The sequence below is a fragment of the Chelonia mydas genome, chromosome 7 (genome assembly GCF_015237465.2).
Source record: "Chelonia mydas isolate rCheMyd1 chromosome 7, rCheMyd1.pri.v2, whole genome shotgun sequence".
Taxonomy (NCBI): Eukaryota; Metazoa; Chordata; order Testudines; family Cheloniidae; genus Chelonia; species Chelonia mydas.
Genome location: NC_057853.1, coordinates 18,196,707 through 18,223,963, shown reverse-complemented (window position 1 = coordinate 18,223,963; position 27,257 = coordinate 18,196,707). Strand labels below are relative to the sequence as shown.

Below are 27,257 nucleotides of genomic sequence, written 5' to 3'. Positions count from 1 at the left end.
ATTTTCACTACCTAAAACCAACTGTGACTACCTCTTTTCCTGTTCAGCAGCTCTTTTCCAGGTGAAACTGTTCCGACGGGCAGGCTGTATATCTGATTCAGATATCCCACCATGCTCCATATGCTTAAAAGCATAGTAATAACTTCTCATTTTGAGCACTTGGAAGAAGTGTTCATATAATCATGTCACTCTGTGATGGTAACAAAAGGTTTTATTTATCCACTTTTCAGGAAAGAAAATAGGGGGGGAAATGACAAACAAGTCGTGAGAGGAATCTGGAGAAAGATTTTACTCATACAAGGTAAGTGGTTTGACATTAAATGTTACCAAACAGAGTTAAAACAAGTATGTCCCATGGTTGTTTGGTGTCATGGTCTATACCATTATGTTAACCACTTTTCAAAGACTATCAGAAATTTTATACAAAGTATGCCTTGTGAGATATCATTTGAAAGCGCATAATCTGCCGAACATTATTGTCTTGGTAAAGTCAAGTGGGCTATCTCTTACTTAAGCAGCTATTCTCCAGCAAAGGGAAGGTGTGAATGAGACATTTACATTTCATCACAGGGATGGTACAATCCTCATGTCCACAAGAGACTATTTGCGCATATACCCCAGCTGGGGGTAATCTCAAAGAGTGGAGAGTGGTATAAGAATGAGAGACAGTGGCGTCCAACTGGCCTTTCTCCTCCTCCCATGTTTCTGCTCATGACATCAATGAAACCTGAAGGACACTGATCAAAGGGGGAAGGGTCACAGGCTGAAAGGAGACCCAGCCTGTGAAATTTACTGCAATGTGTGCTAAGACAAAACTTTTTGCTGTTAAGTTCATTTAGCTTGTTAAGTTAGGTATTAGCTTGTATTTTACCCTTTTATTTTCTTTTGTAACCAGTCCTGACTTTTATGCATCATCAGTTGTAATCACTTAAGTTTATTAACTACAGAAAGATAGACTTTTATCTTTCTTACCCAGTGTGTTTGAATTGGAGGGCATGTGGAAACTCCATTTGGGATAACAAGGCTGGTGCATTATCATTTTCCTTTGATGAAATGATGGACTTCCTATGTGCTTGTACTGTTCAGAAGGGTACTGAGCAGTACCAGACTGTGAGGGGGCTCCTGCCCCACATTGGGCTCTAAGGGGTTAATAGAGCCCTAGGGATGCTGTGCAGGAGGCAGCCAATCAGAGAAGGGCTGAAGGGAGCAGCCAATCAGGGCCAAGCACGCCCATATATAAAAGGAGCTGCAGGCCAGAGGAGGGCAGTTCTCTGCTGGGATTCCAGGGAGGAAGGATTGTGTCTCTGGAGGGCTGAGAGAACTGCCAGCACCCTGGACAGGGCAGTGGTGCTAGCTGGGACCGGGGGAGCAAGAGACAGCTCCTGGCTGCCTGCTGGGGTTTTCAGGCTGAGGCAATGGTAAAGAGGATGCTGGGGCCACGAGGAAGTGGCCAGACAATTCACTGCAGTTGCCACTAAGGGAAATGTCTGTGAACAGTGGACTGCAAGTCCCCTGGAAGGGAGGAGCATGGCACGGCCAGAGGGCTGTGTTGCTGAAGAGGACACCACGGTCCTTCGAAAGACATGGGTTCTAGAGCAGGAGTGATGGTGGTCAGACACCACCTGAAGAGGGCGCTGAGCTAATTCCCAAGACAGCCAACAGGAGGCACCACAGTGATGAGTGAACCCTGTTACACAGATGCACATTTTTAGGGGAAGAAAGCTGAGACTAAGAATTTGCAGGTGTCGGCCTGTATGTAATTTATGAGTGAGTGGTCAGAGTGCTCATGTCTTTAGCTGGGAATGAATTTGCATGCTAAAGGCTGTGTGAACAGGAAAGGAGTCGATGTTCTGACAACAAAGCAGTGTAAAAGGCACCCCAGGCTACAAAATTAAGGGGACACAGCTGTTCAATGGTCCAGACTGTACCCTGGGTAATGTCACATATGGGTTCTTAGAGAACCCCTTCCCCAAGGATGAAAAAGAGCTAGAGCCTATTCCAGGAACTTCACTTGTACAGATTAAAAAAAAACAAATGATGTCATAAATTTGTGAGTGCTTGAGCCTCAGCTTAATGGGCCTATAAGTTAGCTCTCACCTTTTTCTCCCACAAAATTAAGGAAAGGGAGTGTACCTGGTTTCTCCAGCTTCTGCTCTCAGAATGCTCTGTACGGATCTTTCAGCCCAGAAGACTATTCATTTCTACCAAAGTCATCCTTTTATTCCTGTTTTCCTTCAGTGCCCTATCTTCTTTCCTGGGCTCTGTGGCTTTCTTCCTGAAGATTTAATGGCAGCCACAAGCATCTCCCTTAACAATGGACCAGCCCTGCTTTGCTTTTTTCACCAGCTGCGTTCAATATTAATGTTGCACGACCTCCTCAGATTTATACTTCATTCATTTAGCAATCGGAAGAGTCACTCTATTTGCTTTGTGCCTTGTAGCTGCAGACTACTTTACTTTTCCAGTGCTTGGGAAATATTCTTCCACTAATTCTTGGATCTCTTCTGTGGTCAGCTTGCTTGGGAGCCTTCCCATTTGGCACATTCATCATACTTCTTTTACTCCGCTACTCTGTGAACTGCAACCCATTGCCTGTTCCCAATGGGCTTTTCTCCTGACTGTTTTGAGGTGGGATTGTTGTACAACTAATGATCATGAACCAAAACAAGGTGGGTTTTTAGCCATAAAAAAATCCAAAATATGAGATTTCATACCTGACTATAGCACAAGCTCCAGCTGCATCCAACATGACGAACCTGAAAAAGTAAAATCTGAGACAAATCCTAGAATGGAGCATCACTTTCCTCTGAACACTAAATCACCTTCCCTGACTTTCCAGCATTTGAATGACCGATGTGGGTGGAAAGCAGAAATGATGCAAGGTCAGTTCTAGTTTTTCTCCCAGTGGCAGGAGATCTATTGCAGGGACTCTGCTTCTAGAAGCAGGACTAAAAAGGGCAGTGAGAGCTTATCAGTTCTAGTACTGTTGTCCCAGTAAAATGTGCATAATCTGTCCTCCTAATATAGTTTGGAGCTGAGGGTTATCAGGGGGCAATATTGGAAATTAAAGGAACACATTCAACGTGAAATCTAGTTAGTTTTAGAAACCAAAAGTGGTTCCAAGTTCCCCATCTGCTCTTGAGTCTCTTTGCCAAAGACATTTACAATCACATTTTATCTCTAGATCTCTCTCTCTTTTTTTTTTAATGCTTGTGTCTGTCTCCTGTTACTGTACAATAAATTTACAAAAGCAGGGGAAACTGACTTACAAGGAAAACAATGAAATTAACTATTGCGAAATGCTGTCAAATTCATGAGTTAAACAAGCTGTAGGAAATAAAAAAACATTTCCCCCTCTAATCACTCAGTATGCTCTTCCAGCTTGACTGAATCACTGATAACTACTCTCTGGGAACAGTTTTCCAACCAGTTATGCACCCACCTTATAGTAGCTCCATCTAGGTTGTATTTCCCTAGTTTGTTTATGAGAAGGTCATGCAAGAAGGTATCAAAAGTCTTACTAAACTCAAGATACGCCACATCTATCCCTTCCCCCTATCCACAAGACTTGTTACCCTGTCAAAGAAAGCTATTAGGTTAGTATGACACAACTTGTTCTTGACAAATCCATGCTGACTGTACTTATCACCTCATTATCTTCTAAGTGTCTGCAAATTGATTGCTTAATTATTTGCTCATTATCCTTCCTTTAAGCTGCCGTTAAGCTGATGGGTTGTAACTGTTTCCTCCTCTCCCTCACCCCCTTGTCCCAAGCTGTTTTAGGGCTAGATATCTAAACTCTCAGCCCTCTGTTGCTGCGAATCCTAGCAACATAGTAGCATGTATATTGAAAACACCACCAATCCTACCAAAACACTGCACTCCACACACAGTTCTCCACATGCAGATGAGAGGAAATCAACCCCACACGACAGATGTTAGTCATGTCACTTAATGCAGTACTGAGAGAGACTCATACTACAGTAACAAGGTGGTGTCTTGTACTGAACAGAACTGTACTGCTGCCCTCAGTCAGGATATTGTCAAACTCAAAGCCCTAGAGAAGCCAGAGGTGACCAGAGGTCTACTAGTGTTGTGAAATGAAAGGTGTGACTTGAGTAGTCTTTGTAGTTTCATATGGCTGAGGTTTTTCAACATCAGGACTGTGTTTGTTAAAATGCATAACATTCACCTGAGCAGGTGCCTCTTCCAACCTGTTCTCAAATGCTGTCCACCCTGTAGTGTCTAAAGGCATCCTTCACCTGGGATTTGGCTCTATTAACAAAAAATTAACAATAAAATAACAAAATGCATCTCAAGCCTTCTCCTCAGAGGGTGTGAGCAGCCCTAAGGGAGGAACCCTACACCTTCTCCAGAAAGCTACTCCCACTTCCCTTTTAATTGGGTGGGGGAAACAGGCCAGCTACCTCAGGAGTCAAGAAAATCCACCTAACCCTTTCCCAGCAGGATGAACATCTGTGCATAGGATGGGGTGTTCCATGCAAACGCTGGCAGCCTGTTACACATTCGTATTGTGAATCATGACAGGTATAAGGTGAGTGGGAAGTCATGGCTGCACAGCCCAAGAAACATGGGAAAAGCAGTTACAGAAGGCTCCTGAAAATGCTGCCAACAATATTGAAAGCCTACATGGATGCCTTATGTACCAAAACAAAACCCCATACTCTGCAATATTTATTACCTTTTTAGATATATTAAAAAGCAAGCCTTGCCTTTAGTTCTAGCCGACCAGTTCCTGACTGGCAAGCTAATTGCAGCAACCAGTACGTGCATAGAAATATTTTTGGTGAAGTGAGCGGCTTTCTTTGCAGTGAGAGCAAAGCAGGACTTCCTAGAAGAACATGGAAGTCTGGGAAGAATATTGGGCCAGATGCTCAGCTGATGTGAATGGATGTATTGACTTCATCAAAGCTCTCTCGTTTACACTAGTTGAAGACCTGACCCATTGTGCTTATGTTCTATGGCTTTCTTCCCTTTGGAGAGAAAAATATTAAATTAAAAATCATCTTTGGAGGCAAGGCTGGGGAAGGGTTTGAATTACAAATAGATCAATTAGGGAAGTTTTCAGGGCCTCAGACTTTGCTGAGTTTGACTGTCTCTAGTGAGTGAAATTCATTTCACCCACACAAGGAACAGTCAGACTCAATGCAGCTAATAGGTGTACCCACAGCCAAGACCCAGGACTGCATTTACCCCCTTCGTGAGCCACTACATCAGCCTTCGTGTATGGCCATAGCCCTCTCCACATCACTTGAGGATCCCATAGACCAGGGGTGGGCAAACATATTGGCCTGGGGGCCATATCGGGTTTCTGAAATTGTAGGGAGGGCCAGTTAGGGGAGGCTGTGTCTCCCTAAACAGTCAGTCGTGGCCCGGCCCCTGCATCCTAGCCGATCCCCCCCCACTTCTCGCCCCCTGACAGCCCCCGGAACCTCCACCCCGACTGCCCCCTGCCACCCCATCCAACCCCCCTCCTTCCTGACTGCCCCCCGGGACTCCATCCCATCCAACCACCCCTTCTCCCAGTCTCCTGACCGCCCCCGGAACCCCTGCCCCTGACTGCCCCCCGCTGTCCCATCGAATCCCCCGCCCTCTCCTTCCTGACTGCGTGGCAATTCTGTGGGTTCCTCACGCCACTCCAGCCTACAACACAAGGCTTACGTTATGTGGAGGGCCTTGAACCTCTGGCTGAAATTCACCTGTACAGAGCATGTGATGCTGTGGTATAAAGCTTTTAGCAGTGTGAGGTTTGGGACACTCGCATTACATTCCAAGGGTGAAACCAAAAGTGAGACATGATGCAGGCAGAGTGCCACCAGTAAATCTTATGGAGGGCACCACACCATGCCACCTGTTTCTGTTCCATTTGATATGAAAATTATTTCAGAAAGGATCGAGACTATTTTCACAAAGATTCCTTGGTACTATTTTTCATATCCCTCCCCCCATAATGCAAAGATATTTTTTTAATGCCAAGTGTTTAACTATAAAGGCTTTGGCGAGAGAGGAAAATTATAGTGAGGTCTGTGCTTGGGTGGCTAGCCTGAGCCACCACAAAGTCCACATTTCTGTTTTTAGAGCTCTAGCTCCAGCAGAGCTAATGCACATCTGTCTACCTGGCTGAGAGGCCTGCTCCCAGCTGCAGTGGAGACGTATCGGGCGAGTGTTTGCGCTTAGGGGGAGCGTGGCCACTGTCCCTCCTCTTCAGAGGCTGCAGCATGTACTGTCCTTTGCAAATGACTAGTCACCCTGCTCAGTTAGATGGATATAGCGGGCAACCGCTCACTCAGAGGCCGGGTGGAGTCTAGCCCAATATTTCTGTGGTCTGCAAACACTTTGGGATGAAAGATAACCAAGCATGAGTTATTTCACTATTGTAGACCTGTCTCTGGCAGGCCTGTCAGGGAACGCATTCTTTGCTCTGGGTGCCAAAATAAATACAGAGTTTAAATGGCTAGTTTGTCCTAGCAGCCGGGTGTCACAGCCATTTCCTCTTCATTTGAAGTTGTAAAATCTTGTGGTTTTAAAATAAAAACAAAGAGAAGGTGCTGGCTGTTGCTTGGATACCTTGTCAAACCCCCAGCTGCAGCATTTGCAAAGGTGGGATATAAATTGTCCCATACTGCCAGGGTTCCTTCCCCACTCTGAACTCTAGGGTACAGATGTGGGGACCAGCATGAAAGACCCCCTAAGCTTATTCTTATCAGCTTAGGTTAAAAACTTCCCCAAGGTACAAACTTTGCCTTGTCCTTGAACAGTATGCTGCCTCCAACAAGCGTTTTAAACAAAGAACAGGAAAGAGACCACTTGGAGACGTCTTCCCCCCAAAAATATCCCCCCCAAGCCGCACACCCCTTTTCCTGGGGAGGCTTGAGAATAGTATCCTAACCAATTGGTTACAAAATTATCAAAGACCCAAACCCCTGGATCTTGGAACAATAGAAAAATCAGTCAGGTTCTTAAAAGAAGGATTTTATTTAAAAAAAAAAAGAGAGAGGTAAAAATCATCTCTGTAAAATCAGGATGGAAAATACTTTACAGTGTATTTAGATTCAAAACACAGAGGATCCCCCTCTGGGCAAAACCTTAAAGTTAGAGAAAACAGGAATAAACCTCCCTCTTAACACAGGGAAAATTCACATAAAACAAAAGATAAACTAATCCTCCTTGCCTGGCTTACCTATACTGGTTGCAATATTGGAGACTTGGATTAGGATGGGTTGGAGAAGATGGATTTCTGTCTGGCCTCTCTCAGTCCCAATAGAGAATAACACCTAAAAAAAGAGCACAACAAAAAAACCTTCCCCCCCTGCAAGATCTGAAAGTATCTTGTCCCCTTATTGGTCCTTTGGGTCAGGTGCCGGCCAGGTTAGCTGAGCTTCTTAACTCTTTACAGGTAACAGGATGTTGCCTCTGGCCGGGAGGGATTTTATAGCACTGTATACAGAAAGGTGGTTACCCTTCCCTTTATATTTATGACACATACCATATGATATTGTGAGCAAATGGCAATGTAGTGTAACGATCTCAGCCTTTTTAACTTCCTTGGAAGCTCAGAGTGTAATGTGTAAAACGTGTTTATATTACTGGACGTTTTGCCTAAGCACACACTACAGAGGGCCCTAGTATTCGGTGCACAGTTCAGTACGATCTATCTTGGGGTTTTCTGTAGAGACTAAGCCAATGTCTATGCCACAGTGACACAGCACAAAATTTTTCACACCTCTGAGCAAGTAGCTAGGTCAGGGGTCTCAATCACGTGGCCCGCTGAGTTATTTCCTGCACCCTGCCATAGCTCCCTTCACCCCCCACCTCCACCCCCACCTCACCCCCCCAGAGCGTGCCACGTCCCTGCTCCTCTGCCTACCTCCCAGCACTTCCCACTGCCAAACAGCTATTTGGTGGCGCTTAGCACTTTCCAGGAGGGAGAGGGGAGGAGCGGGGACGTGGCACACTCAAGGGAGGAGGCGGAGAAGAGGCAGGGCCAGCATGGGGATTTGGGGAAGGGGTTGGAATAGGGGCAGGAAAGGGGCAGAGTTGGGGCGGGGACTTTGGAGAAGGGGTTGGAATGGGGGCGGGGCCTCATGGAAAGGACGGAGTGCGGGCGGGGCCGGGGGCAGAGGCGGGGGCTTTTGTATCTTTGTATGAAAAGGTGTCAGTGATGCGGCCCTCGGGCCAATGTACTAGTCCTCATGTGTCCCTCATGGTGGTATGAGTTTGAGATCCCTGAGCTAGGCTGATCTAATTTTTAAGTATAGACCAGGCCTGACGCCTGAATCATCTCTCACTAATAATGATTGCACATTGCTGCAACTTGCATGACTTCAGTGGAGCTATGTCTAAATAGAGATTGGGGGATTTTTTTCAACTGAAACTCTTTTGATGTATAGTGCAGATTCAGCAGCACTGAAACATTTCGCAAATTTGTTTAACTGTTCAGGTAGGAACCCCCCCCCCACCCCCAATAAAAAAAAATTAAAGCATTTTGGTTTGAAACAATGTTTTGTTTTGAAATTTTGTTTAATTTTATTTTTAAAAAATCCAAAAACATTGGTCAAAATCAAAATGCTTCATTCGACCTGAACTGAAATCTTTCTCGAATCACCGACAATTTTTGTTTTCAGTTCAATCCAAAACTTACATTTTTTTTTTTTTTTTTTTTTTAGTTTTTAAAATTGCTAATGAATCACACGGTCTGTTATCTACAGAGCTCTACTCTCAGTCTGTATACAGAAAATGCACTGGTTTTAACTAAATGAATTTCTACGTCGAGCTAGTTAAATCTGTGCAACCCTTGTGTGTGGGCACTGGGTTTAAGACTGCCTTATATTGATTTAGCTTAATTCTGTAACAAACTGATACTCACCTCCAAGCCAATTTAAGCGACTCAGGGTGGCATGTGACTCTGGACTGGGAATCTGAAGTTCTGGGTTCTATTCCTGATTCTGCCACTGATCTGCTGTATGACCTCAAGCAAGTCACTTCACCTCCCTGGGCTTCTGTATCCACTTCCATTTTGTGTCTGTCTGGCCTGCTTTGTTTGTCATTTCTTCCTGACAGGGACTGTCTCTCACTGTGTGTTGGTAGAGTGTGTATCACAAGGGGGCCCGGATCTCAGTTGGTGCTGCTAGGAACTATCCTGATAATATTAATTAATAAGGCACATCAGGAAAGCAGCGTGTGGAAGTTTGCACTGCTGCTGCCTATGCTGGTCTTGCTCAGTAGACCAAGGACATCAGCCTCCAAGGCTGTCAGTTCACCATTTTCCTGTGTGCGCATTGTCATGCAACCCTCACAAAATGTCGCCTTCTCAACCCAGTGGCATTGGACCTGATTCCTTGTTGTCCTACAGCTTGTGTTGCCATTTACACTAGTGCAAAGTGGGTGTAGAAATGCTGCCATTATCACTGGATAGCATTTTACACCCTCTTTATCCTAGTGTGAGCAACTTCACAAGTGACAAGGCAATGAGAATTGGGCCCACTGTTTTCAGGCACACCTTGGGCCAGATCCTCAGCTGGCGTCAATTAGTATAGCTACAGTCAAAGAAGCTAATTGACACCCATTGAGGATCTGGCTTTTTGTCTTAAAAGCCAATGTTTTGTGATGACTGCCCGATTTAACGAATGCTAGTCGCTTGGGCTATATCTTCACTGATAAAAACGTGTGGGTATTATACTCTGATAGCTAATTCGAATTAGCAATCTCGCTGTGAAATCCTAATGAAGACAAGGCACAGGTGGTTTTTTATTTTGATGTAGTCAAAGGTCAAGGTCAACACTCCCCACCCCCCCTGCCCCCCACCTGGGGTTTATTGTTATGAGTTTGTAGTGGGGCAGTCACCCCGCTCCGGTGTGGAATGGGTAAAAAACAGCCCTGGGAAAGGGGTGCCCCGGGGCAGCCAATCAGGAGTGGGCTGGGAGTATAAGAAGGCCTAAGGGAGGAGCTGGCACAGAGTCTCTCTCCAGCCTTGGAGGGAGAAGGACCTAGCTGCCTGGGAGAAAAGGATACCTGAAGCGGAGCAGGGCTGGGGAAAGGCAAGAGGAGCTGGGGAGCTCCAACCTGGCAACTCCCCAGGCTGCAGGCCTTGTTAAAGGCCCAAGGCAGGTACTTGGGCTAAAGAGTTGCAGCCCGGGGATAGGCAGAGGCAGCTGGTCCAACCCCCTTGCCGATGATGAATAGCCATTACAGACTGCAGTTTGCCCCAGTGAGAGGGGGCTAGATGACAACTGCCAGTAGCCACTGAGGCAAGGTGGGTATAGGGGGAGGGGGTTCCCCGAGAGGGGACATCCAGAGTAAGGGAGTACTGCGATGGGCAGAACCCCAGGGTAAGGGGCATGGGGTCTGGGAGGGACACAGGGGCCTGAGGCAGGTGAGACACTGGCCAGCAGAGGGCGCTCCGAGGCTGGAAAAGAGCTAATTCCCAGATGACCAGCAGGAGGCACTGCGCCAGTGAGTCTCACGTTGCTACAGAGCTATAGTGAGGTTAAAAAACACTTGTTTCCACTCGGATTTAACAGCAAGAACTCCAGTTAGCTGTCCATCTCAATGTAAAAACACTCCCAATTTTTTTGCAATGAAGATGTAGCCTTGATTTCAAATAGAGAAGTCTACATTTTGGAAACTCTCAGTAAACTGAGACTTTTTTTCCCTGTTAGAAGCATTGGAAACGCTTCTGTGCCTTGGGAACGCACCGTCTGTTGTGTTTTATGTAGTGAGTTATTTTTAAATTCCAGGGATTTTTATACTTTTTTTTTTTTCGTCTAGGGGAAAAAAGTAGCGTCACTTTTATGAAGGAATTTTCAGAAGTGTTCGATTCCTTTCTCACTGCTCCCACTGGAGTCACTGACTTCAATGGGAGCAGACTTAGCGTAACACTGAGCTTTTGAAAATACCATTTGGAACTGAAGGTGATGATGACTCTTTGACAAAGAGTCAGTGGCAAAGCTGGGATGAGAATTCCAGAATTTCTGATCCCAGTCCCATGCTCAGATCATGGGTGGTATTGGTCAGCTGACTGTGATGTCTCATTTGTCTATATAGCAGCTTTATGTGGATTGTAAACTCCTTAGAGGTCAGGGATCTGGCTGGTGTACATTTGTTAAGCACTCATTTGGTGCTACAGAAATAATTAATAATCAAGTTTGAAATCCCCATGCTCCTGGACCCAGATGTTCGAATCCCAGCAGGCCTGACTTGGCCTTTCATTCTTCCAAGGTCGATAAACTGAATACCATGCAGTTTACTTTGTGAGCTTGGCCATTCATCTTAGGCCTTCAAAACCAGGATCCTGTCTCTCTTCCATGGACACTAAAGGTGCGTGGCCCTTTTTGTAGGAGCAGGGTTTTGCCCTAATGTTGTTTGCCCAAACGTGGCTTCCCGCTGCTGTGTGCTGTGAAACATCTTTTGTCTTCCTCCCCAGAGGTAACTGTTGTGACGTTCTCTACCTTGGGGGAGCGTACTGTAACCCCCATATTCCTCAGTTTCATATAATCGTGATTTCAAATATAAAGCATGCCTTGTAAGGTATCAGGGGAAAGGTTATGATCTGCTGAAAGTCATTTCTCTATCTGTATATGTATATCATTAATGAATATGAAGTTATGTGAATTGTGTTGTATGGTGGTCACTAAAACATGCTGTAAATTAAACTGGGGAATCAGCCAGATATTAGCTCCCCAGAGGCAACAGCAAGGAAAATAACTAATGCCCGGGCGGGGTGTCAAATAGCCCATCAACAGCCATTGTCCAGCAAGGGAGCTACAATGCAATGACTCACTTGCATGAGGCCACACCATGGGAATTGCTCAACCTTGCTGGGTGACTAGCAATGCCTCCCAGACATCCCTGGACTTGTGCTCTCCAAGCACCTGGACTGAGGGTATAAAACAGACAGAGTGGACACGTGCTGGGCCCTTCTCCTGCCCCCTCCTATACTGCAAGCAACCAAGACACTGAGAAGAAGACAAGACTCCAACAGAGGAGATTGGCCAAGGTTTAAGGAACAAACCTGTATATTAAGGACTGCAGTATCCAGTGGGGTGAGAAAAACTGCTTAATCTAGATGTTGCCCAGTCTAATAGGGTTGAAAGTTTAGACTGCGTGCTTTTATCTTTATTTTATTTTGGTAACCACTCTGACTTTTTGCCTATCACTTAATATCACTTAAAATCTATTTTGGTAGTTAATAAATTTGTTTGTTTATTCTACCTGAAGCAGTGGGTTTGGTTTGAAGCGTGTCAGAGACTCCCCTTGGGATAATTTCTTCGTTAAATTGACGAACTCATATAAGCTTTCAGCATCCAGCGGGCATAACTGGACACTGCAAGACAGAGGTTCCTAGGGTTGTGTCTGGGACTGGAGATATTGGCTAGTGTCATTCAGTTGCACAATCCAATGAGCAGCTGACATGCCAGAGGATGTGCGTGACCAGCCCAGGAGTGGGGGTTCTCACAGCAGAGCAGGGTAAGGCTGGCTCCCAGAGTCCAGAATTGGAGAGACCTTGCAGATCACTTGTCCGGATAACACCAGGGGAATATCTCAGCTGTATCTATAAAAATTTAAGTGATTTCAGTGGAGAGGCCCTAAATAAGTGTGAAAATATTAAAGCACGTACTGCTATCAGCATTCCTTTCTGTACCAAGCCCAAGTGGGAAAAGGCTACTTGATCCTGAACCCCACAATGCTGGCATGCTAGAAATGCCAGGCAGATTCCAGTGCCAACCAAAACTAGGGCAGCTCTTTTTTTTTTTTAAATCTCTAGCTAGATAGTTACCAAGCAGTTACAGTCACACCTTCAACACACTAGAGCACATTCTTAGCTGGTGTAAATCGATGTAGCTCTACTGAAAATGTTGATTGACATCATCTAAGGATCCGGCATACTCTATGTAAATGAAGTGAGAGTACATTTCTAGCTGTTTAGAAAAAATATATAATGCATTTCAGATGACTGTTGGAACAGATCTTCAGGGACATAAATAACAGCGCTGATTCGCAGCCCCACTTCACATTTGATGGAGTTGCAAAAGCAGCACAGTCAGTTGACACATGGCAAATATTAAAAAAAAAAAAAAAAAAAAGAGAGAGAGAAAAAGAAAAGATGCCATGGGTCTAGGGTGTAACTGAGCAACAGCAGTGTTGCTATTTTTGATGGAAATCTTTGAGCCTTTCTGATATGAATCCCACACAGTTGCATGTCTTGAGTAAACACAATGTTCCTTCCTTGCACAATTCAGATCTACAACTAAAAGGAATCGATCTGAAATAATATTGTTGGCAGTGCTACTGGTAAAAGGCCCTGCCTCCCCATGAGTCTCAACGTTGTGAAAAGCTTCCTTAGTTTATAGATAAAATACCTTGTACATGACACTGTGTCTTTAATCTGGAGTTCTGCTAGCCGCTGGTAAGCATGTCACTCACATCGCAGCAAAAATCTTCCTTTAGCGGGGTTGGAAAAAAAGCCTAACATAGTGTTCAAAAAAGTCTGGGGTGGGGGAGAAGGGAGACAATGATGACAATTAAATTGGATTTGCTGTGTGTACAAATTCTCAAACCAGAAGTGGGCTGTTGCTGGGAATAATGGGAGCAAATAGGATTTTTAAAAAGAGCACAACTTTCCTTTTTCATTTCTTCTGGACTGCCTCAAAGTCATCTTTGCATCACTGGTGTTCACAGCCATATCACCACTGTCATATGTCTCAACACTTGCTGTATAGGAGAGGTTGACTTACACGCTCCATTTGAAGGGGGAAATTAGCTTTCTTAGAGGAATTGTATCCGCCAGGACTACTGAAAATCTCTGCTTGATTTTTGTATAATAGATCAGTCCACAGCATTTCTCATGTGCTAATACAACAGAGCCACAGCAGTGGTGTTTTGTAGCATATATTGCAATGTATCACTAGAGAGGGATGTCAAATGTGTACCTGCCATAGGTTAATTTTGGAGTTGGGTGGAGGCTTGCTTTTTCCAGCTGTGCCCAACACTTGTGGGTTTGAGGGAGCATGTTAGGCCTTGATGAACATTTTCCCAGTGCACGCTGAGGCTGGTCCAGAGCTGATTGAAATCTGCAAGAAGATCCATAGAATTCATTGGGTTTTCCATCCAACCCCTAAAGCTGGCCTAAAAAAGAGGTTGAACTTGTCATTGTAAGACTCCACTGCTACTATCACTAAAAGAACGTTATCCTACACGGTTTGGTGTTGCCTGGTAGTTGTGATTCTGGATTCTCCTTGGCCTTTTACTATGTTCCTTCCCACAATTGCCCCTATATATTTTTTCCAATCACTTTTGCAGATGCTGACCCAGAATGAGGAAGGGTGCGGATAGGAAACAGGCAGACATTCCCAAAGCTGACACAGATTCTGCTTTATAGATCAATTCTTCATCAACCACTGTCATTGCCATCCAGAACCAGTGGAAAAGCATGAAGGAAACATGGTCACACTCAAGGACTGGTTATTATTTGAAGGACATAAATCCACACTGTATAGAGGTCAAGCACAGGAGTTTATTATGTACAGCGTTGACGGAGTGTCACCTCGCTTATTAGGCTCAGAGACGCTGTCAATCAATTGATTTACAATGGAATATATGGATCTTCCATGGGCAGGGGAAAGTGATGGGGTAGGCAGTCCCACACCCCCGGATAGGTTTAGCTGCAAGACATGATAGCACAGTAGCCAATGGTTACATACATGTCTTGAGTAAACACAATGTTCCTTCCTTGCACAATCCAGATCTACAACTAAAAGGAATCGATCTGAAATAATATTGTTGGCAGAGCTACTGGTAAAAGGCCCTGCCTCCCCGTGAGTCTCAATGTTGTGAAAAGCTTCCTTAGTTTATAGATAAAATACCTTGTACATGACACTGTGTCTTTAATCTGGAGTTCTGCTAGCCGCTGGTAAGCATGTCACTCACATCGCAGCAAAAATCTTCCTTTAGCGGGGTTGGAAAAAAAGCCTAACATAGTGTTCAAAAAAGTCTGGGGTGGGGGAGAAGGGAGACAATGATGACAATTAAACTGGATTTGCTGTGTGTACAAATTCTCAAACCAGAAGTGGGCTGTTGCTGGGAATAATGGGAGCCCATGGTCTCAAGTTGACAAATTAACATTTAATTAGTACTTTAATAAATGTATTAGTATAAAATATATATATTGAATTCTGATTTGGGGTCCATAGGAATGAAGTAGCTCCTTCGATTGTTCAACAGATACATATCTAGGGGTAAAAGCAAAGAAACAGTGAAAGTATATGGCAATAAAGATTGTCTTTCAAGTTGTTCATCTGTGTTTTAAGGCAGGCATTGGTCCCTGGGAAAGGGAGGTGGGAGGAGTCCATATCTTATACTGACATGCTTGAACCTTTCATAAACTCAAGGTTGGATGTGGGAAGAACATCTCCCTACAGAAGAAACTAACACAACAGAAACAGGGCTTCTTTGTTCTATTTGCAGCTTTGAATAAGACACAATTATTGCCCCCAACATCTGGTGTTTTGCTCACCAGGCATATCTTAGCAAAAGCAAGGTTATCTTTGGTTATTCTGCTTTCTCTTAGCTATTGCTAGGCCTCTGACCTCTTGACCAAACTCTGGACTTTGGGCCTGTACACAAATCCATATACCAGGTTATTACATCAGCAATGGATTTTAACCCTTCAGTCCCTCCTCTTGACCCTAGAGTTACCTAACCCGCCAGGTCAAATATACCAATTTAAATGTACCCAATTTATTTCAGAGTTGCCGGTAAAGCACCAATACTATCAAGAATGTTAGAATAGACACTCCCCACATAACCTGACAAAACAGCATCCAGATCCATCCCCAGGGGACCTTATCACCTGAGATGGCATTGCCCATGATCATCGCTTTAACCTCCACTGCCTGGTTCCGCGCCTTTGAGTACTTCACATTGTCCTGGTCCACAGTTTCCCCTATCAGGGTGTACAGCCTTCCCCAATACGCCTCTGGGCCTCGGTCACCAACTCCTCGATCTTTGCCTGCAGGGCCTGTAGACCGTCCTCTAGATACTTACTGCCGTAGTGCCATTCCAGATCCCATGTTAGGTTACCCGTCACTGGCGGAGTACGGTGGAGCCTCGTCCCGTCAACAGTCAGGGTTGCCCTTCGAGGAACTGTCATGCATGCGGATGGATGCCTTGAGGGGCAGGGCTTTCCATTTAGCTCGATGGAGTGGTTCTGGGCAGTCACACACCAGTAAGTACCGTTCATCTGGACCAGCTCCATGTGCGCCAGTTTCTCAGTAATGGCCACTTCGAACCTAGACAGATTCATTAGAATGTTATATGGGCGTGTACTCAGAATTTCCTTATCACAGTGGGTGCAGCATTCACTAGGATACAATGCTCTCCCAGTGACTCGGAGTATGCAACGCCTTCTATCTTAATAACATGACCCCTTCTCCATACTGGCAGGGAGGTCACCACCCTGGCTCGCTGTAAATGAGGGATGCCCAGAGGTACCAGAAGGTTAAAGAGTATACTGTGACCTGCCCAAAGTGGTCTTTGGACTCTCATTGATTCTCTGTTTCCCCATGCGCACGGATGGGTACTAGGGAGATAGGGTCCCACCACTTCCATAAGGGCTGCATGGATCCAGCCATCATTATTAAATGTATCACTTGAGCAATTTCTGTCTATAATCTGCCTGCATTTTGTTTTTGGAAGCAGCTGCCTTATTCAGTCAAAAGAACAGCTTTAATTCTATATAGTTATAAGGAGAACCTGCGGCTAGACAATGTTAAGGGTCTAGGTCTATTGAGGGTCTCTCCTCCTGTACTTGCCATGTTGTGCCAGAGTAGGTGTGATACTTTAGTGGTAGCTGGATTTGCTTGTTTGGGTGAAGGCTGTATATAAATGTAAAAGTAACACTATTATTTATTATTATGGACTAAGGGTGTAGTTAGTGAATTTGAAGTTTAGCATAAAAATCTTTGCCTTTAAGCTTAGGACAATTTCCCACCTCCTCTAAATTCTGCAAAATTTGAAAGACTACTTATTTTTGCCTCGAAAACATTCGCAACTCCATATTTATAAGCAAGATTTTTTGATGCCTTTTTCTCAAAATGGATCTGGCTTTCTCCAAAAAGGGCCCATTTCCAAGTAGAAAAATTTGTAAAATATGGTAGATTGGACTCATTTGAGAATTAATAGTCAAATGCAAAACCAACAGCCTGGTATACACCTATGTTACTCCAATTTCATACTGGTGTAACCCCACTGAGGCCAACAGTCACTCCAGTTGTACACTGGTGTAACACGGGTGTGTACCAGGCCCTGTATTAGTTGAGTTTTGCATTTCACTACAAACTCCCATATGGATGGTCAATCAGACCTGCGCTGGTTGGCTGTTTGCTCCAGCCCTCTTCCCCCCCCCCCTTTACCTCGCAGTCTCTTAATCCCGGCCTCACTCCACACCTGCCCCTCCTACCCTCTTCTCCCAGCCCTGTTCCCCTCTCCACTCTTCCCTTCAATATTCCCTTTCCCTTCACTTATCTTTCCATTTAGCTGATCCCCCTCCCAGCTAATTCCATCTCTATAATCATGGAATTAACATGACATTTTTTGCTGCCATCACATTGTTCACTCCACTTGTGTGTTCTACCCATTCCCCTACCTTGTGTCTGTCTTGTCTGTTTACATGTAAGTTCTTTGGGGCAGGCACTGACTGCTACGCTGTGTCTGTACTGTTCCTAGCACAGTGGGGCCTCAGTCTTGGCTGGCCCTTAGGCACTGCCATAATAAACATGATTAATAAGAATTTAAAGTGTTTTAATCTTTCACTGCTACTTTTTTGCCCACCTCTATTTGTAAAAATATACATGACACCATCTAGTTTGTCCAGAGGGCCAGCTTTTCCATACTTGCCAATCAGGCAATGGTCTAAGCCCTTGTGGTAGTGAATATTTTGGATAACAAAACATTTAACAATTGGTTTTTTTGCAACACAGGGCCTTTGGGATCAAGACACTTCCTAGTTTGCCTATGTAACAAACCTCTTCTGTGAGCCCTAAATGGACAGTATATTCTCCTTTTTAGACTGGTCCTACAGTAACACAAGCTGGAATTGTATGGGATAATCACTACTTCACATTCAACTGAGCTAGTGAAGAAACTAATGCCTGGAAAATTAAACAATGAGGCAATAATGCTGGGGTGCAGCTGAAAACTGGCAGTGTTGCAATTTTATTATTATGGAAATCTAATCACATGTAATCCACAGTATGACACATTAATGAATAACTCAGCAATTTCAAGCCTTTCCTTCGTCCTCAAAAGCTTATTCCTCCAGGTAGGCTACCTACTGTGCTGGTCAAATTTCATGTGCTATAATCAACAGCAGTGCTTAGATTTGTAGCAGTAGAAACATGTGGGTCAGATTCTCTGTTTCCCTGTACCTTGTTTAGTCATTTCCATCAGTGCAAAGTGAGTGTCAAATGCTACTCTCCTTATCTGGCAGTGTTTTACATCCACTTTGCTCACTGATGTCAATGACTATGTAAAATGTAGAGCCATGGATAATCAGGCCCTTTGTGTGCAAAACACTCACGCAGTTGTTGATCTGATATGAAACCAGTTTTGATTATTTAGGTTGAGCCGTTTTATAAGCTATACTCGTGTGTGCTACAATTTCCTGCTATACATATGGCCAATACCCCTCCGTCTACCCCATCCAGTTTGCCAAATTCTTTTGGATACCTTCAAACCTAGCAGTGTTTGCCATGATCAAATGCAATGTGTGACAGATGGCTGAAATGTGGAACACCTTTGTTCAGTTGTGTCTCATTCAGCAATTGACAGATTATAATGACTAGTCATGATAAAACCTCTTGTTAAGGATGGTTCTTCTCACTGTTTCAATTAAATATACGATTTAAACCCCTCCCTAGTCTCCCGGAAAAACAAATTTGATCAAGGGCCATCAAAAAGAACCCTCACATGGATCAACAGGAGGGTTTAAACTCTGCACCTTCATATCAACAAAAGAAACCTGTAGAGTTAAAGGAGTAACTATTATGATCTGTGTGGACCAGCCGCTAGGGGGGGATGTGGCACACTCTTTGCCAGTGGACTTCCCAACTGTTTGGTAGGCAGCAGCAAAACATTGGGGACTGGAACTCCGGGGAACAGAGAGAATAACCCCTTCACCTAGATCTGGCATCTTTGTTCTGAAGGGCAATGTGGCTGGGTCTTGAATCTTACTTATCAGGTTGGACCCAGGGTCTCCCAGAAGTCACCTTGTGCGGCCTCTCAGTTATCTTATTTGTAATGGGAGCGGGAAAATAGTTACCTGCCTCTTAGGATAATTAACGTTAGTGGATTTTAGCCCACAAACTCTGCACTGCTGTGAAAATCTCCATCCTACTTTCCAGGAGAGCTTTGACGGTGCTTGGTCACTGCTGCCTGGGAGACTGTTCAGAGACAAAGGAGCGGTCTGGAATGAAGTTTGGGTGGAGCACAGGGAGAGGGTGTAGGAAGAAGTGAGGCCATAGGTGTTATTTATACGTACCTGTATAATTTTAGTGGTGTGAGTGCAATTGTGCTTATCCCACTTCCTCGAGGGGCTGCAGGGCGGGGGAGTGGGGAGGAGGGACACTGAAATGTCTGGCAGGCTCCTTTGATCCCATTTTTCCTGTTCACTAGATCCTAGTTTAACCTAGTCACTCTGTCCCATCACCCTCCAACCCCAGAGTCACAAATTTGCTGCCATGAGCAGTGCACAGAACTGTGAGAAGAACAGAGTCTCTTTTACTTTAACAGAGGCAAAATGTAACAAGAACAGAGGGGAAAAAACCCTAAGTGACCAGCCACTCCAAAGAGCAGTGAACATCTGCCCCTGCCTGTTGTAGGAACTCTGAAGGGTAAGGGGGGTGTGTGTGAAAGGGAGGGAGGACGTCCAAGACAGACCTATTTCACCCGGGGGGGGGGAGGGAGAAAAGTTTCCACTTTGTGTTTCAGGAAATGACATTGTCGTGCTGGAATTTACAATTAAGTTGTGAATGTGGCTGAAGCCTCTGGATTTTGCCATGAGAAGGCCCCTTTCACTGGCTTCATTTGGCTCTAATGAGCGAACTAAATTCTCATTGAAAAGCGTGTCTTCCATTCGGCCCCCTTTTCTACTTCAGCTGCTGTCACTCCAAAGAAGACGCCCGCGTGTAGCTTCCCTTCAGTTTGTGTGCGTCTCTTTGGCAGAACTGAGCAAAGGGTACACTGTGGCCTACTAAAAGGAATCGCTGAACCCCTGGAACAATAGAGCTTTGTGCGTTTAAAAACAGTGAAGTCACAGTTTCCCAGGCTTTCTTTTTTTGTACTTTCCTCTCCCTCGCCTGGAGATGCCTAGCAATGAGGGGAGCAAGGGGGTGGGTTGCAAGGACTTACTGGTAGACAAAAGGGACAGAGGCCTTCCAAGGGATTCAGAGGCCATCCTGAGGTCTGCAGCCAGATTGCACTACGTTCCCCGCCCCCAACAGCTGGGTTTGGTTGCAGGTGCTTGAAAGTCATCAGGCTGAAATGTACCAGAAAGGATAATTTCACCAAGAGATGAAAACCAGGGTGAAAGCAGGTTTCATCTGACAACTTGGAAAGCTTTCTAGGAACATGTGGCTTTTATAAAAGCAGGAAAGATTACTAGAATGCACACAATTGATTCTGGGCCATTGCAAGGACTAGTGATGCCGTGCATTTTGGGTCTGTTCTGTTGAGAGGTTCAATGCTTCCCGCAGCATGCGGTGCACTCCCTAATTTCCACGGGAGTCAATGGGGCCCCAAGGACCCCTGGCACCTTGCCAAAATCAGACCCAGTTTCTAAGTCTTATCAATGCTTTTTCTATAGCTATGATTTGGCATTTAATGTTTGGGGCGGTTCAAGGGGCTTAGAACTAGGAGTACTGGGGCAAAATGAAGGGAAGGAAAATGTAAATTGGATCCAAGAAAACTTCCTGCTGGTGAAGATCTGTTCAGTTGTGAAACAGTCTCACAAGTAAAGGAGTGGAAGCCCCCTCACTTGAGATATTTAGAAGCGAGGAGCGACAGAACTGGAGAACAGACTGTTGAAAAGAACCCTGCACTTGCCAAGAATGGACTAGATGTAGTAGGTCTTTATCATCTCTAATTTCTATGCAATGTAACCAAATGAGAAAAAGTGCAATGGTGAAAATGTGTGAATAAGGTAACAAATCTGTGGCTACTGAGTAGCTCATTATTGTTTCTTTGCTGCAAGCCACGGCACTTTTGGAGTTTTGTGGTGGCCATAGGCCTGCTTCCAAAGCCCTGGCCCCTGCCACTTGAGTGTAAGGAGAATTGCAAGAGTGTAATGTCAGAGAAGCATTAGAGTAGTTTTGATTCTCTCCCGTAGAAGAGGCCAGTAGCACACATTACACACTTGCCAGCTCACTACAGCAATAATAATAGGATACATCCTTAAGTTCTTACCCTGTGCTTATGCAGATCAAGCTCCCATTGAAATTGATGGGAGTTTAGCCTGAGTAAAGACCAGAATATGACCCAGTCATAGTTGCCATTTGTGGACCTCAAAGCACTTAAATATGGTTAGTACCATTATCCCCATTTTCCAGTCAGGGAAACTGAGACAGGATGGTTAAGTGACTTGCCCGCATGTGTGCTGCAAAGCACTGGCTTTGGACCCGATTCAGGAAAGCACTGTAAGTCCTCCTGATGTTTTTAAGACTTTCTCTGACTTCAGTGGGACTTAAGCACATGCTTCAAAGTTAAGCACATGCTGTCCTGAATAGGGATGCTTTCCTAAATTAGGGCCAGAATCCTCAGGCTTCCACTCCCATGCCGTCTCCTCTGGCCCATCCTGCTGCATCTTCATTGCTTGTAAAGAAAGCTGGAGGAGAATGTGCCTTTATTTATAGGATGTTCAGTGCAAAACAATCGTAATTTGCATATGCAGATAAGTCCCTGACTCTGCAAGGTGGAGAGTGCCTGGGGATGTAAACAGGAATCAAGGGACAGGAGCACCTGGCAGGATCAGGCTCACTATCTACATATACAAAACAAAATTTCTTATCAATATCTGACAGATAATGGATCACCCTCCTAGACACAGTGGGAGTTGAGGGTGCATAGCAGCTTGCAGAAATAGGTCACTCCTTACTTCAGATTATTTAGTTCTGTAATATATATTCCACAGATGATCGAATATTCTCCTATACAAAGGGGGAATTAAGGGTATTTAGTTCTTTTCATGATTTGCTTCCTACTTTGCAGGATTGGGCTCAACATCTGCAGTCAATGATATTGCCACATCTGATCAATTGCCCATAAACAGTCATTCAGAAATGATTAAAGTGTCCTGGTTAAAGGAACAGTGAGCTCCTCCTACTCTAGTGCAAGTTGTTTGTTTGTTTGTTTGTTTTTGGTCTGTTGCTACAGCAACTATGTACTAAGAACAAAGATGACAGCAAGATACTAAATTTTGCAGCAATTCAATTTTCTACTGATTTCTTTGTCTTCAGTAACTGAACCCTACTCCACTAATTGTGTTAGATTTCAGACAGAACTATGTGGCGTGAGCTCTGTGTTGCTTTCTCCTCCTCCCTTTAGAAACCAGTTACATGAAATTGCCTTCTTCAATGTCTATAATTGCCCATTGGATCTAACTATCTTGGATGGCTTTTATCGGGATATCACATATTTTTAACCCAAACTGATATTATGTGCTAGAAACCAATTTCCTTTAGTATTCTTTAAATAGAAACAAACACTTTCTGCACATTTCCGTTTGTGCCAATAGTACAGAAGCAAAATCATTGTAATGGAAGATCCCATTTGATTATGAACCAGTAAACATATTTCGTAAAGGAATACTGGTTTGGGGTACCAGTGTAATCTTTCTGCTCTGTTGGATTTTATAGGCCATGTCATGAGAGAGCTAACTCATGTCTGCCAGACTTGCAGGTTCATCTGTTTTGCATATGCAAATGTAACAAACTGTGGTTGCGTACAGCATGTCAGTGCAGTACTTGACAGGGACTCACCAAACCTGGAAGGGTCACAGTGAATACCACAGGCCCCTACTACTTGAGCTAAAGGAGAACTCCTATGTGTAGGAGACTGTAAAAGCTCAGCCACTAGAGGGAGACATGTTCACACCTTAACCATGAGTATTGCATGAACACCATATATCTGTGTGCCTCTACGGTCATTGCGCATTCAGCGGCTGAGCTGTTCATGCCATTTGCACTAATTATGGATCACTTTCTACTGACTTTGATAGGAGTAGGATTAGCTGCTTTGCCACTCTTGCACGTGCAAAATGGATGTGCCCATACATTTTGGGGTGGCAGAGGCCCGTTGAGAAAATGGCCTCTTAGTGATGAAGGGGAAGCTACCTTGGCAGGATGAGGCATACAGTATTTAAATTTCTGGGGCTCCACTTCTCAGTGTATGCTTACAATCTTCTCCACCTGCTCGTCTCATATGAATTCCCCCTCCTACACACATACACACCTATGTCTTGGAAGATGAATCCTGCTTGCTTGGTGACAAATACCGTGATCTAATTCCTTACTCCCCCTCGCTGATAAAATCCACTCTGCTCCCCCACACACCTGTGGCCAAGCATCTCAATTCATACTTCCCATTGGGTGAGCAGAGTTATTATATATCATGCTGCAATAGGGGCATCGACCAATGCAAATAGCAGTGGTATTTCTCATAAAGCTTAAGGCACAACTATTTTTGCTTTTCTGTTTCCTTTGTTTAAGTCTCTCAAGGTACTTGGAGTGTGCAAGAAATCTGACCATGTGGCATGGTTCTGCCACAGGACAGCCTTCTCAGGTCAAATTTACAATGGCTACTGACAGCAAAAGGCATGCCAACTGCTCTCTTAAATTATAAAGCCCTCACAGAACTGTCACAGCAGCTACTGAAAAGGAGGCGATGTCCACATGAAAACAAGAGCAAATGAGAAATAAGTACTCAACCTGTAAGCCTTCAGATGGGTTGAAATTATTAAGGTAAATAATACCAGAAGAGTCACTACATCTCTCTCCAGCTCCAAGGTTGGATAAAGAAACCCAACCAAGCCAAACAAATGCATGCCTAGACCCCGAAGGAAGCACTCAGTTGGGGCACTTTTTGAACAGATCGTCTTTTCTGGTGAGATTTTCCCTACAATAAAGCCACAAGAAAAATCAGTGAAGAAACACGATTCAGTGGGCTCAGAGGCAAGTTATGGAGAGATTGGATGGTAGACTGTATAAGCTGGATGGGACTAAATAATGAAATTATGTATTTAATGTATAAATGTACTCATCTTTGTGTCTTGTGGGTGTACTGAATATAAAAAAAGGCCTTGATGTATAAAACATAGAAGGGAAGATGAGAGCAGATTTGCCTTAGATGCACCCTTCTTGGGAAGGTAACAAACTTGTGCTTTAATGGACCCCCAGGAGTGGGTCCCATTGCTGTGGACCTTCCACTAACACACCCTTCCTTGAGTCCTCGAGAGCAAACAGATAGGGACCACCAGTAAAAGTATCTAAGCCTTTGTAAACGTGAAAAGAGGAGAAAGGCAGGCTTCTGAGGTAGTCAGGTCCAAACCCCTTACGTCTTTATAGGTTCAAACCTACACCTTGAATCGAATGGGAAGGCAGAACAGTATGTGGAGCACAGGTATCATACTCATATCAGGCATCCCTTCTAAGCAGGTGGACCACTGCATTCTGGATTAGCTGCATCTTCAGAGAGTCCTTCCAGAGCAGCCTCAGACAGAACTCATTGCTAAAGTCCATCTATGAGGTGACAAAGGAATGGATGGCTGGAGACATCCAAGATCAGCCAGGACAGTCCGCCACCTCCTAGCTAACAGGAGACACCACTGAAGTCTGGAGATAAAGACGATGCAAGGATCCAAAAGCATTCTCAGACTGCTCACCTCTTTCGCGACAGCTGCGCCCTCTGCAGTGGTAGGTGGGGGTCAGATTCATAACTTCAACCTAATGGGAGTTAAGAGACATTGTTTGAATGTTTATTTATGTACTTAAAGTTACCTGACAGGATGATAAAGGCAATATGTGGGCTCTAAGGAGCTATTGTTTCTAAATGCAGTTGAAATGCAGACTATCAATTTGGACTGCTCAAAATCCTTATGATCTGCAAATAGTCCATCCATGGCTTACAATTTTAATGTGAAATTGATGAAAGTAAAGGACTGACTGCAGGGCCAGAAGCAGAGATAGGCTGGCAGGTGTTGTATAGTCTTCCCCAATACTGCTAACATGCTCCTCACTGTCCTGATTTTAGATAAGTAGTGTAAGTCTATGGTGACATGCCTGGGGATACTACAGTTATCAGCTAAACCACAAACATACAGCACAGAGAAAACAACTTGAGGCATTTGTGTTGAAAACATGGATTTTTAATCAGCTGAGCTGAAAGACTATCTGCATTGTCTAGGTTCCACTGGTGCCTAGATACCATAATAATGGGTGCATTATAAAGGCCTAAAATAGATTAGCTGTCACTGGGAGTGGGCTTGTAGCCTTTTTATAGGCTGTTAGCCGCTAGAGAGAGACAATTACAAACACTTGAGCAGATCTGATGTGCTACCAAAGAGAGTGCAGTGATGTATACACATGTGAAAGCCAGTATATCATCCTTTTCTCATTAATTCAGTGCTGGCCTCCATAGAAGAGAGGCTGCCAATTGTACTAGTAAACCGTATGGTGGTTTTTTCTGGAATCCTCCCCATTTGGATCAAACTTATCAAAGTCTTTTAACTTGTGACCTAAGCAAGCTTTGAACTATGTTGTTCAGCAAGCCTAATGCACAACCACTACCTCCTGGCCTTGAATATAACCATCTTGAGGAAAAGAGAGTGATAGCAAACATTCCTGCTCTGAAGGCAAAATGCAGTGTTTTCAAGGTGGATATAGAAATAAGTTTTTCCTGTGGGGGATGTTATAAGGCCATGGAGATAAAAACCCCAGCTTGGGGCAGACAGTAAACTCATTCCCCGGCAGAGAAAACAGCTATAGTTAACTGAAATCTCCTTGCCACAGCAAGGAAAAATACTGAGGAGGGGACCTTAGATGCTGATGGCCTGTGTTCTACCCAGGATCTGATAGCTGGGAAATGAACAGATATGACAGACCTAATAAACTGCCCGCAGACCTAATAAACAGCACCTTTGCAACCTCAGTGCAAGACAAGCAGCAGCTTGTTTTGCTTTGTGATGCTCCCTCTGGCCCGTGTTGGAGTGAGGTTCAGGACCTCCAAAGTTAATCCTAACCAGTCTCAGACTGGAGCTAAGTTGGCCATGATGGGAAGAATAGAGGCTAAGGGTGAAGAAGTATGCCAACTTTGACGCCCCAGAGGTCTTTCTCTCAACCCACTTCATAGAATAGGGGTGGGCAAACTTTTTGGCCCGAGGGCCACATCTGGGAATAGAAATTGTATGGTGGGCCATGAATGCTCACAAAATTGGGGTTGGGGTGCAGAAGGGGGTAAGGGCTCCGGCTGGGGGTGCAGGCTCTGGGGTGGGGCTGGGGATGAGGGGTTTGGTGTGCAGGAGAGTGCTCTGGGCTGGGATTGAGGGGTTTGGAGGGTGGGAGGGCGATCAGGGCTGGGGCAGGGGGTTGGAGCATGGGGAGAGGCTCAAGGGTGCAGGCTCAGAGCAGCGCATACCTCAAGCGGCTCCCCGAGGCAGCGGCATGTCCCTTCTCCAGCTCCTACGCGGAGGCGCAGCCAGGCAGCTCTGCACACTGCCCCATCCATAGGCACTGCCCCTGGAGCTCCCATTGGAGTGCGTAGGAGCTGAAGCAAGGCCATGCCGCGGCTTCCGGTCCATAGTTTGCCCGCCCCTGTCATAGAAGGCAAAAAACTCTACTCTTCTATCCAGGAAATGAAAAGGTAGATTCCTCCAACCAGTGCACTTCCAACTGGCTGAGCTGAGAGTTGGGAATATTTTAAAATCTGTGTTTGTATCTTCACTGGAAATATGAGCTGTGGCCTCCCACCCATTCTGGGTGAAGTACTCAAGGTGAGATCCTAGTTTGGAATGTAAAAAAGAGACCTTGCTGTTTGGATCAAGATGGGTCACTGCATGGTAGGAGCTGTAGTCTCCACAAGCTGCACCTTCCTCTTAAAGATGAGCCTTGAAATCTGCTCCATTGTATTATGTGTATCCCTTGGGCTCCTCTCAAACTCAAATCCAGCCCATGAACGGGCAAAGTTTGGGTGTT

At 44.8% G+C, this 27,257-nt stretch overlaps 1 protein-coding gene across 1 annotated transcript in view; it reads left to right on the top strand.

Annotated features, from left to right (window-relative positions):
* The first annotated feature begins 236 nt into the window (after positions 1–236).
* SRGAP3 (SLIT-ROBO Rho GTPase activating protein 3) overlaps positions 237–27,257 on the top strand; it is a 269,776-nt gene continuing 242,755 nt past the window's right edge. The window contains exon 1 of the mRNA XM_043551354.1: positions 237–301. The gene's annotated coding sequence lies outside the window, so the exon portion shown is untranslated. The remainder of the gene's footprint in view (positions 302–27,257) is intronic.